Source organism: Carcharodon carcharias, chromosome 2 (genome assembly GCF_017639515.1).
Source record: "Carcharodon carcharias isolate sCarCar2 chromosome 2, sCarCar2.pri, whole genome shotgun sequence".
Classification (NCBI taxonomy): domain Eukaryota; kingdom Metazoa; phylum Chordata; class Chondrichthyes; order Lamniformes; family Lamnidae; genus Carcharodon; species Carcharodon carcharias.
Window position 1 is genome coordinate 86622142 of NC_054468.1, and position 13486 is coordinate 86635627.

Here is a 13486-nt window from a genome sequence, read left to right on the forward strand (position 1 = left end):
GCTCTCTTTAAATTTGAGAATGATGAGGTTCACGCCTGGTAGGGTCTTTGGTGTAGAGGGGGAGCTCCTCCACAAGATTGGTTTTGGCCATGGCTATTTCACCCTGGCAGCTCTTTCATTGCAGCATTGAACCTCCGGCTTCAATGTCCCCCTGGACTGCTACTGGGAGGCTGCCTCCAAGGAGCTCAGGGCTCTGCAAAAAGAGGGAGGCTATTCCAACAGTGGAAAGTTACCATTGCCTTCAGAAAATGGTCCCTAAGTGGATCTTAAATTGTTCTAATTGGCTGCCCACCTCTGTGGAGCAGGTTGCTGATTCTGTTCCCAGGTCACACTTGTGAAATTCCCCCATAGGCGGGAAGGCATCTAGCAGTCATCCAGACATGATTTCCACCATTTTCCTGGCCCCTGCCTCCAATCACATCTCCACAGGGCTGGAAAATTTAGCTCAAAGTGTCTGCAAAGAGATAGAGATAGATTAAGTGAGTAGGTAATAAGGTAGAAAATGGAAGATAGGGTGAAGAAATGTGGTTATTTATTTTAGCAAAATGAAAAGATAACAGAATATTTTTTAAATAGCGAGAAACTATGAAAAGTTGGCGCTCAAATGGATTTGGGTGTCCTTGCACATAAAACATAGAAAGTTAACATACAGACACAGCAAGCAGTTAGGAAGGCAAATGGTATGTTGACCTTTATTGCAAATGTTTGGAGTAAAAGTGTAAGGAAGGTTTGCTACAATTGTACAGGACTTTGATGAGACCATACCTGAAGGATTGTGTATGGTTTTGGTATCCATATCTAAAGAAGGACAAACTTGCCTTCGAGGTGATGCAATGATGGTTCACTCAGATCATATGGTTGTCCTATGAGAAAACATTGAATTGAATGGGCCTACCCTCTGGAGTTCAGAAGAATGAGAGGTGAACTCATGAAACATATAAGATTCTGAGAGGGCTTCACTGGGTAAATACAGGGAGCCTGTTGCCCCTTGTTGGAGAGTCTTAAACTAGTGTGCATTGACTCAGGATTAGGGCATTCTGGACTGAGATGAGGAGACATTTTTCCACTCAGACGGTTTTGAATCTTTGGAATTTTCTACCCCAGAGGACTATGGTTGTTCAGTTGTTGAGTATATGTAAGATTGCAATTGATAAGATTTTTGGGCTCAATATGGGGATCAGACAAGAAAGTGGAGCTGAGGTTGAAGATCAGACGTAATTGAATGGCAGAGCAGATATCAGTGGATGAATGGCCTACTCCTGCTCCTATTTTTTATGTTCTTATATTTTCCAGGTGGTAAGGTGTGATGATGGATATGGTGAGAGTGCAGTGTGTTCCCCCAAGTGGTAAGGTGCAATGATGGATGTAGTGAAGTGAGTAGTGTTCCCCAAGAAACATAATCTGTCTTTATGGGCAATGCTGATTTAATCTGAGGTAGCAATGTAGTTTTATTTCCGTTCTTTATGGTAAACTGCAAGTCACTCTTATTTAAGAGCCAAAACTCAATGTGACTAAAGCTATTCATTGAGATCAGTAATGTATACTTGAGTGTGATTTTCCAGTACTTAGATCTGAGGTCAATTTTAATGTCCTATACTGAAACAAATGCCAAATGGCCCAAAACCAGTCTCTGGCTTTTTCAGCAGACTGCTCAAAAATAAAGTACCACTGAGAAATTAAACAATTACAGGATGTCAAATCAGGGAACTGAAGAAATTTTTGCAGTAGGTTACAGTTCAATTCGATGTTGACAGGCAGCCAGTCATCATACAAGCCAACCTAAAAGCTAGCAACAGCTTAACAACAGCTTTGAAAAGCTGGCATAGCATCCAAAAAGCTGACAACTCAAGAATGGATCTCTTTATGAGCCTGTGACATGAACAAAAAAATATGCAACTTAATCTGTAGTTATACCCAAAATTCTTTCATTTGTTTTGGATCCAAAAAAAACTGAAATGATGAAGGGAGAAATCCAAATGTTGAAGGGGAAAAATTGGTAATGTATTTCTCTGACATCTCCCTTGGAAGTCTTTGATTTTTTAAAGGTGAAAGGTAGGCATTCTGGTTAATCATTTAGATGTTTCACAATTGTTAGATTTGTAGCCCCCACAAATTTAAGCAATGTGACATTTGGGGGGTAATTTAAAGCTAACATTTGGGCAGGTTAAGTTAACATTATCTTTGCTTTTCAACAGGTCAATGAGACCATTGCTTTTCCAGAATCTCCCAGGTCCATTCCCACCTCTGTTCATAGAGACACTTAACCTGTTTCATATCCAGTTCACAGAGACACTAAATGCCATCCAATTTCCCACCCTTTCCAAGACATACTCCTCCAAGCTTCCTATATTAAATTAGCATTCTTCTCTTTCCCCTCAAATAAAACTATCAGTCTTGTTGCACTCCCAGTCAAGCTGGCACTCTAGCCCATCCCAGTTTAAACTGTATCTCAACTGATATTAGCACTCTTCCTCTCCACTCCCTCTTAGTTAATACTCTGCTGGCTATCTCCTCCCTTATTCAACCCAAATCTCTACTTCCAGCTTCTCCTCTCTTCCATTCCAAAGTATCGCTCCCAGCTTTTATCCCTTTCACTTTCTTCTTTATTGCCATCCATTCTCCACTTCAATGCTCCATTTACACTTCCCTCTCTTATTCATTACAATCTATTTTCCCATCCCAATTATATTCATTGTCATCTATTTCCTCTTCCCTTCAATGCTATCTATATCTCCCCTACCTCTTGTTCCTTCATTGCTATCCATTATCTCTTCCCGTTCCTCTTCAATGCTGTCTATATTCCCCCTTCTTTCTTCCCTTCATGATCACCTATTCTCTCTCACATTCATTATCATCTCTTTTCACTTTCTCACTCTATCTTCATTGCTATCCAGTGCCCTTGTTCCATTTTCTTTCAGCTCTGCTACTACTATAGTGATTTTCTTTGCTACACGCTGTAGGCAGGTGTTTGTGTTCTTGACAGAATTCCTGCTTGCAGTGAGCAGGAAGCTGAATCCCATCTATTTGTGGCAAGACTCAAGTAGGAATGGTATGGAAGAGAGGGAGGCTGTTCTGTGCTGATTGTTGTCAGCTAGTAGCTACATACAGACTGTAACCTCAAAACATTGATAGTAAGCATGAAACGCTGATGGTTGTGATGTATGAATCACCTCTACAGTGACTTGTGTCAATTGTTGGACACATCACAAATACGAGACAAAATAAGCAAGCCAAGAAAAGGCATTTTCCAGTTTATTCTTGCATTTATTTCTTCTATTCTTGAAGTAACTGACTTGTCTGAATAGATCTGCAGTTGCCTTATCCAATTGGCCATGTCTGAGCCAAAGTCTTGAGAATCAACAGGCTATGTGAGCATTGAGAACTTTGCAGCTAATTTTCCACCTGTCCTCATCAGCTACACGCACAGTTGCTTGTAAAACTCACTCGGTAGCAATTAGGAATTGCAATAATTAATCCAGCCAGCTCAGTATTAAAAGCACCAAGTGGCAGTATTGAGGCACAGGATACATCACAAATCTAGTCCTTGGTACTTTATAAGCAGTCAGCACACAGGGCCCACTTTGATTTGATTTACCAATCTCGGTGATTATTATCTGAGGTCTGTGTAAATGTGATGTTGCAATGTTAGATGTTGCAAGTAATTTTAAGCACAAACGGGTTTATTGCTCCAACAGTGTTTTCCAAAGTGAATATTTGTCCAGAGAACATAGGAAAAGAAGTAAGCCATTCACCCCTCAGGCCTGCTCTGCCATTCAATTAAATCATGCTGATCTACATCTCAACACCATTTTCTCACCTTTGCTCCCCATCACTTGATGCTCTTATTCAACATAAATCAATCTCATATTTGAAAGCTCCAATTGTCCTAGCATAATGGGGGAAAATTAAGGTTTCCAACTGTGATTAAATGTATTCCCGGAGTTTTCATCACATGACTTACCCCCACACTCCAGCCATTAGTCAGCAACCACATCCACCCTTGTGACACACTGTCTTCCTATGCCAACTGGAAAGCAAAAAGACTCACTACACAATTGGATGGTGCTTGACTGTCAACCAAACAGCCTTATTTTTCCAATTTTCAGTATTTTTATCTCTGGTACAGAGAAATGTTCAAAGAAAATGACAAAAAAAAACAATCTTTTTAATGTCCTGATGATTTATCTCCAGGATTGCACACAGCAGCATCCAGCACATTGATCTTCAATTTCTGGAGACTCCAGGCCAATCCTGGTGGGTTGGCAACCCTAGGGAGAGTGTTCCAAATTTCCACAACCCCTTTTGTGAAAAAAATGCTTCTTGATTTCCTTCTTGGGTCTAATTTTCAGATTACGTTCCTTCATTCTTGATTTGCCAATCCAAGGGAATAGTCTCTCCATATCTATCCTATCAAATCCTTTTAAGATTTTAAACACTCATTGAGATACCCCTTCAATCTTCTGTATGTAAGGGAACATAAGACATGCTTATGCATAATTTAATCCTCTAAACCATGGTATAATTCTGGTGAATCTGCACTGCATGCCCTCCAAGGCCAATGCATCGTTCCTGTGGTGCAATGCTCAAAATTAAATGGAGTACTCAAGATGGGGTCTGACCAAAACTTTATATAACTGATGCATAACTTCCCCTTTGAACTCCAGCACCTATTAGATAAAGGCTAGCGTTGCTTTTTTCTACCTTTGTATTGTCTTTCAATGACGTGCACTTGGACTCCCAAATCTCTTTATTTGTCTGTGGTTCCCAGTTTCTCATCAGTTACACAAAAACTCTGATTTATCTTTCTTGATCCAAAGTAGATCACCTCACACCTTCTCACAGTGAACTCCATTTGTCACACTTTTACTCACTCACTTGTTCCCTATCCAAACTAGAAATATATCTTCTAATCCTGAGATACATCAACATATATGTGCTTCAACATGAACAGCTGAAGTAAAATTGAAAGGCCAAAGTATTCCACCTTTCATTGATCATTTGTCCAAAGCAGTTAGTACTTTTTTGATCAGAGATTACTTTTCATGATTTATCCTGAAAGATCAGTCTGGGTTCTCAATACTTGTGAACGCATAGAAATATCCTCTCATTACTAAAGCTAACAGAAATAATCATGAATAAACTGATGAGTAAGATGACCTTTCTTCCTTTTTACTGCTGCTTAAAACCATGCTCCCATGCCAAAATCTATTTACAGTGAAAACAAAACAAAATATTTGCTTATTAAGACCATATTAAAAGCAAGTCTGTTAAGGGACTTAGTTATGGAGTTACCCTGTGGATTCAAATTGTAATGCATTCATTTTAAATTTCTTGGTACTTTAACAATCAAGAAGGATGGTATGGTTCTGTTTTAATATGTCAGATTCAATTTAAACTCGTGAATCTCTGAAACTCTGTATGGGTAAAGACCATACCAGAAATGATGACTTCTGGCAAGCCATGAATGCTAAAACAATGATGCACATTTTCAATTGTTGCGCTCGACGTCAGTGATCTGACCTCCTACACATCCTTCCATTTAGAAAGCGCATCAATGATCAATAAAAACATGGTACTTAAGAATGGTCCTACATAATCGATATATAGTCTAACCTGGGGTGGACCAGGCCATTCCCACAGATGTAGGGGAGCTGAAACAGGCAACTTCTGCTGCAGCTGGCAATGGAGACAGTGCTTGACCATGCTTTCAATGTCACCGTCAATGCCTGACCACCATACATAGCTTCGCACAAGCATTTTCATCTTTGATATGCCAGGATGCGCACTGTAAAGCTGTCAAGAGTGGTTCTCTTCCTTCCAAAGGGAAAACAACTCTTGATCCCCACAGCAAGATTCCACCTTGACAACTTAACTCTGTGTTTCAGGTATGGAATTGTCTCATCTCTTCAGACACTGGTGAATTTGACCACGCTTGCAATACAAGGTCTCTGACGTTCAACAAAATTGGATCTCTGATCAACCAATTTCTATTTTGCTTCACAAACACAGGTGAAGAATCCAAGAAATTCAGTACAAGCACAACTTCTTGTGGCACTGGAGCATGTACAATGCTACCTGAGAACGTGAGATGACTGAGTGCATCCGCATTTGCAATATGTAAGCCAGGGCAGTGCATAAAGGTATACTCATACACAGATAATATCAAAGCCCAACATTATATTCTTGCTGATGCTATTGACAGAATGGCCTTATCCTCACTGAATAAACCCATTAATGGATTATGGTCCATCACAATGGTGAAATGTCATCTATGCTGATGATGGTGAAATTTCTTCAATCCAAATACCACCAATAAACCTTCATTTACTAGCTGGGAATAACCCTTCTTGGCTGTGAATAGAGTTCTTGGACATATTCAATTGCCTTTCTGATCCACCTTCCATTCTATGTGGTAACACAGCTCCCACGCCATAAGGAGAAACATCACACGTTAACACTAAATCTTTCGATGGGTCGTAGTGTACCAATAAAAACGATGAATGTAATAATTTCTTTACTTTCACAAAAGCTTCTTCCTGTTGTGAATTCCATGACCAATGATGATTTTTTTTTAAACAAGCGTAATGGTGCTAACACTGTTGATAAGCTTGGCAAGAAGCAGCTATACTAAATGATCATACCCAGGAAGGACTTGAGTTTGTTACACTGGATGGAGAGGGTGCATCTTTAATTGCCCTAACTTTCTCTTCTACTGGATGCAACCCATGGCATCCACCCTATGACCCAGGTAAGCAACTTCTGGCACTTGGAATGGACATTTCTCTTTCTTTAATCGTACGTTGGCTTCCAAAAACCTTAGTGCCTCTTCCAGGTTGGCCAAGTGTTCAGTTTCAGTTGACCCTGTGATCAGAACAACATCTAGGTATACTGCTACTCGAGAAAGTCCTTGCAAAAGACTCTCCTTTGTCCTTTGGAAGGTTGCAAATGCAGACAATATTCCAAAACGTGGGCGAGTATATTGGTAAAGACCTTTGTGCGGTCAGGTATCCTCTAGAAGTCCTATCCAGCTCTAATTGTTAGTAAGCATGGCTCATGTCCAGTTTTGTATAGGATTTGCCTCCAGCTCGCTTTGCATATAAGTTATATATCCTTGGGGCAGGATATTTATCTTTTGACTGCCTTGTTCATGGTCAATTTATAGTCCCGACAAATGCGTATGGTTTGGTCGGGCTTAACCACTGGAACTATGGGCGCTGCCCATTCCGAGAATTGGACTGGTTGGACGATGCCTAGTTTTTCTAACCAGCACAGTTCTGCATCCACCTTCTCCTTTAAGGCATAAAGCACGGGTCTGGCCTTAAAGAATCGGGGTGTCACCTGAGAATCGTATATTTTTGCTTGCAAGCCTTCTAACTCCCCTAATTCATCATGAAATACACTGTTGTATTTCCTTAGCAGTTCAGGAACTCCTCCTGTTCTCAAGTGAAATATTTCAGACCAGTTAAGCTTGATATTTTGTGACCAGACTCGGCCCAGAAGACTAGGTCCTTCTCCTGTCGCTATTATCACTGGAGGCTGTCTGTTGTCTATAAGACAGGTACTGTGGCGATGCCCTTTACTTGCATAGATTCTCCAGTGTTCATCTTCAATTTGAGCTGTTGTCCGTTCCAGATTCAGTGGCTGGGTATCTTCATTTAGGTATTTAACTGTGTGCTCACCCATCATTGAGGTTGAGGCTCCTGTATCTAGCTCCATTATTAGTGGCTTCCCATTAACCTGGATTGTGACAGTAATAGGTTGTTTTTACAGCTGCAACGTTGTACAGGGAATAGATGTCGGTATTGGCAGCTTCAGGTTCTGTTGCATTATTCAATTCAGTCATATTGGTTTGCTGCTTTAGGGCTATTTCGACTTTGCCCTACTTTGCTTTACTTACGACCTTTCTTATGACAGTAATGGCATTCTGCCACCTTGAATCTGCAGGTGTCCAATATGTGGTCACCCGACATCGACAACAGATTAACCTTGGAGTCAGTGCTGAAATGTTTCTACTAGGCCTTTTCGTGTTTCTAATAGTGGACATTGCCTCTTGCTTTGCTGCTGTGACTCTAGTTCTTGCGCCACACCTGGCAGTAGGTTCCCACCTCACATGAAGAACCACATCATGTTGTACGTGTTGTAAAGCCTGCTCGTCTCTCACAGTACTTTCCATGGCTAGTGAACGGCGTCATCCTGAACTCTACAAACTAATCGGTTCTGCAGCATATCATTTAGTGTGTCCCCAAAGTCACAGTGTTCTGTCAACTGCTTCAACTTCACTATATAGGTTGCAAAGGACTCTCCTGGGGCCCTAACTCTGGAATTAAACTTAAACTATTGCATTATTACAGATGATTTCAGCTGGTAATGTGTTTACACAAGGTTCACTAATTCATTAAAGGACTTAGAATTGGGTGCGTTTGGGGCCGTTAGACTGTGAATGAGATTGCATTTTTTGTCACATACGCTCAAAAGGATTGCTCTCTGCTTTTCCTCCATGGTAATTTTGTTTGCTACAAAATAAAAACCAACACACTCTACATACTGTCTCCAGTTTTCCATAGTCGCGTCATAAGGGTCGATTTTGCCAAAGAGTGGCATGACTGGTGAATATTCTTTCCTTTTTTACTTAAGATTCTAAGTACTTATGTTAATAAGGCGAGTTGCAGCATCGGAGCCATTTTACCCTCATTGCCAAATGTAATGATTTGACGTGCCGGATAGGTTTTAACAAGAAACAGATAAACTCTATTACAGAGAGCTTTTCAGGTGCTACATGCTTGAACCAGGTCCTTGACAAGAAGCCCTGTCCTCCAGATTATCCACGCTTAGGGATCATTGGTTGGAGCTTCCAAGAAGATCACATGACCCCTGAAAGGCAGTAGGAGAGGCTATACCTTGTTACTATACAGGTGGATGTAAAATATCCCATGGCACGTTTTGATGAAGAGCAGGGAGGCTTTCCTGGCCAACAAATGTCTATCCGAGTAGCAGATGGAGACACCACCAAAACAGATTATCTTGTCTTTTATTGCTGTTTGTGGGACTTTGATGTATGTAAATTGGCTGTCACAGTTCTCTACAACCGCGGCTGCACTTTAAAAGTACTTAATGAGCTGTACAAGTGCTCTGGGGTATCCTAAGGTTGGGAAAGACACAATATAAATACAAGTTATTTTGAATCGTTGATAAACTTTAAAATGACAAGTCATTTTGGAATTTTCCACTTAGAGCCTTGAAACCCAATTGTATACTATCTAAATGCAAACTGTTAACTAAGCTTAAGTGGCAGTTTACCAGCCACTTCACAATTCATCAATAAACGTGGTGTATTTCATCAGATTCCCACGTCTTGTTGCTTAAATTGTCTGCCCCCTATTTACATTTGGGCGGAATCGTCTGTGCCCGCTGGTGACGGCCGTGTTTGGTGGTGAGCAGACAATATGGCGAGAAGGCCAAAAATCGGTTTCACGATATTGTCAAACCAGTTTGCAATCATCCACTCCTCCCGCCGATAACGGGCTGTGTTTCCCGCCATCAGATGTCGGGAACCTCATTGTGATATATCTGCGTATCATTATAAGTACAGACCACTGGAATCATTGTCCTCAACCCTGCTGGATCATCTGCCCACGTCAGCATGATTGCACGCCAGCATGTTTTACAACAGCATATATTAGGTGCGTACATGGCGGGCTGCACTTTGAGGGGAACTGGGAGGTGAGTAACAGTAACATTGCGGAGTGCTCACCTAGGTTGCCTGTTGGACTTCAAGGGCCATGGGAAAGAGCTGCCCTGCAGTTGAGGCGCATTAGGCGGGGGTAAGGGCTGCCCTGTGGTTGAGGCACGTTGGGGGAGGGAGGGCAAGGGCTGCCCTGCGGTTGAAGGTAGCGCACAAGCTGGTGCGGGATGGGGGAGGTGGGCGAGAGAAGCGGCCATGCATTAGGGAAACCTTGTACGAAGAGGCCATTCCTCTGCAGCTGAGACAGTTCAGGCACAGCCACATTGATACGATTGGAGTCGGGCCTCTAGCTTCTCCGCCCACTCTAGCAACGCAGAGGCATCAAAATGCCACCAAGTGCTCCAGAGCTTTTCATCCCTCTGGCACAGACTGCAAAGCAATGAGCATTTTAGTGGACTGCAGAACAGTTGGATGACTGGGCACGTTGTACAATCTCCTTGCTAAAACTGGCCATGGAATAGTCACTGGTGGAGGCATTCACAGCCCCTTGCAATGTCAGCATTTGGGTTTGGACCAGTCTCCCCCATGGTTCAAGCTAACAGTGCAGCCTTGCAGCGCGGGTTAGGAGAATGTCTGCGCTCGAGCTGAGAGCACAGCATGCAGCCCAATGGGCAAAGCCACTGCCAATCAGTCGGGTGGAGTGGGGTGGAGGTGGGTGAGTTTCGGGAAGCCATGCTGCGCAATAATCTCTGACCATCCAAGTGCTGGCCAGCAGTCTCTGGGACGCATGAAGGGGCCTTCAGACTTAACCAAGACAGGTTCTTAGTACACCCATGCTAACCCATGCGTCTCTCTCATTCACCCTGCAGGAAAAGCACATCAAGATCATGGAGCCCGGTGACCTAGTTGTATGCCTGGTGGCGTACAGAGAACAGAGAAGAAAGCAACCGAGGCACCTGGCTGCACAGAGAGAGGAGCAGCACCTTCTGGAAGAAGGGGTGGCTGGGGCTTCCACACACGCCGCCGAAGAGCCACAGCGAGCTGTCGCTGGTCAGTGCCTATCTAGACCCAGGGTCTGGAGATGCCACTTTACATTTCTCAGATGACCGAGAACCAGTGTTGCCAAGGACTGCCCATGTCTAGGGCACTGATCAGTCACATCTGCCAACTACTGCAGGATTTGTCAACACTGGGACATGGAGGACACCCACTGCCAGTGGCCATGAAAGTGACAATGGTACACAATTTCTACACCAGTGGCTCCTTTCAGGTTGACCTCTGTGGGACATCACAAGCCTTCACCCACAAATGCATCCATGAGGTCACGGATGCCATTTTCACAAGGGCATTTTGCCGGGACCAGGATAGCCAGGATACAAGAACGATTGGATTTGCCCTGATCTCGGGTTTTCCACAGGTACAGGGTGCCATTGACTACACTCATGTGGCGCTCAGATCTACGTTGCAACGTGCAGTCGACTATGTCAACCACAAGGGCTTCCATTTGCTGAACGTGCAGCTGGTGTGAGACCGCCAGAAATGCATCCTGCAGGTCTGCGCATAGTTTCTAGGTAGTGTGCATGACTCCTACATCCTCAGTCAGTCACAGAGCCCTGATGTCTTCCAGGGTCCACAGAGGCTGCATGGATGGCTCCTCAGGGACAAGGGATACCCGCAGAGCAGCTGGCTGATGACACTCGTGCGAAGGCCTCAGACTGCAGCAGAGTCAAGGCTCATGCTGCAGCTTGCAACTTGGTGGAGCAATATATCGGGATGCTGAAAATGAGGTTCAGGTGCTTGGACTGCCCTGGTGGAGCCCTGCAATATAGTCCTCAGAGGGTGTCACACATCATCGTCATCTGCTGTGCTCTTTACAACCTGGTACTGCAATGGAGAAAGGAGCTGGCTGAGGAGGAGCTGGAGGCCTCCTCCGATGAGGATGACACCGACGGGGATGAGGACGAGGAGGTCCTCGAAGGTGACAATGACAGGGATGAGGCCCTCGCACTGGTCGGATGAGGCAGGCACGGTGGCAGACCCTCATAGCTGCTAGCTTTGTGGAGGATGATGACGACACGCAGTGAGGAAACACCATAGATCCTCACATTGCATCAATTAACGTTTGACTCCAGACTGGCTTATGGCAGTGCACATACACTCTGTGCATGATGCTCCTGTCATGGAGGCACAGTAGAGGCCCTAATAGTCGCTCAATCACAGGAGGAGGATGACAACATGCAGTAAGGATACTCCACAGATCTTTACATAGCGTCTGAGAATGTCTGACTCCTGTCTGGCAAGAGCAGCTCGCTTGCGCTATGTGATCAGGGTCATATAATAGAGACACAGCCATGAAACTTTGAAAGCATCCAATCCTTCATCCGCTTTCAACACCTAACTCCTTCAGGAGCACAGTGTCACTGGTCATGGATGCTGAAGAGATGGGGGCCAACCCGAACTTAAAGGTGCTAAGAGCACACAGAGAGAATAATGGAACTCTATGATGCCTGCCTAGAACATTCTGGCAACAATGACAAGCACCGTTGAGATGCAGGCATCAGTAATGTGTCGTGCAGTGTGAGGCTGGACAATCACTTTGGTCTGAAGGCTGCACAATGCACAGGGAGGCAGCCCTGGACTGAGATACCTGCCTTTACCTTGTGCAGAAAGGTTTCACATCTGAATGATATGAACATTGCTTATCAGAACAAGGAACCATAGGCAGGGAGATATTCTTGGAAGTTTATTGACAATAGTGAACAGTATCTACAAGTGCCCCAGGCTGTGCAACTAATTCTTCTTAACTTTCCTAACATTGCTGCTACATCTTGGCGCACCCTGCCCATCCACAGCGCAGGTGGAGACAGCCTGCTGACTGCTACACCCTGAATGCGATGACTTTGGCGGATGTCCACTGGAGTGTTGAGACTTGGAGGGCCCCAACCTGCTTTTGGGGTCCTGCTGTATGGCTGTGGCACCCTCTTCAGTCTGTGGAGCTGGAGCTGCTGAGGTCACAGGAAGAGGGGATTCTGATGGGCCAGACACTCCTGGAGTCACCTGCTGATCCTCCTCCCTATGGGTGCCAAAGGGCCCTGGCTAACTCCTTGAGGAGAAGGGTTAGCTGGAGTGAGATTGAGCTGCCCTTTCTTGCATACACACTGTTGGAGGTCAACTATGGCATCAACATTGGAGTTGAGCCCGACCAGCAGTGCAGGAGTGACATCCTGGACCAAGGTCTCCATGAAGGCTGCCATCCTACCAGTGTTGACCTCAGTGCATTAGCATGCTGGTGTTATCACCTCAGGCTGAAGGCAGATGGACTACTCCAACGTGCCTTGCAATCTGAGGAGTGCAGCAGTTCTTGAGATTGTCTTTGCAGCTCCAGCAATCGTGACATGACCGAGACCAGAGACTCGTCATCTGACTTGGACTCAGCAAATATTTGGCCTCCAGCAGTGCTCTGAGTGCCAGCCACCTGGGAAGACTTCCTCTTCGGAGGTTTCTTCGGGGCTTGATTGGAGGCCCTGGGTCGTGGACTCTCTGTTTCCCAGATGTGCCTGCGGAAGCAAGGGGAGATAATTAGTGCATGGCAGGTGCCTGTGAAACAGGACACATCAGATATAGCATGGTTGTCTGATGGATGTTGCACAGCTGTATCCTCACTTGGTAGAGCACAGTTGACCTCACCATCAGCACAGAAATAGTCCAGATCCTCGCCAGCCAGCTGGATGGCTCTGTTTTCAAAGTCCGTGAGGACCTTGATTTCAGGCATTCCTCCACCGGTCTGCAACCTCTTCCTCTTGA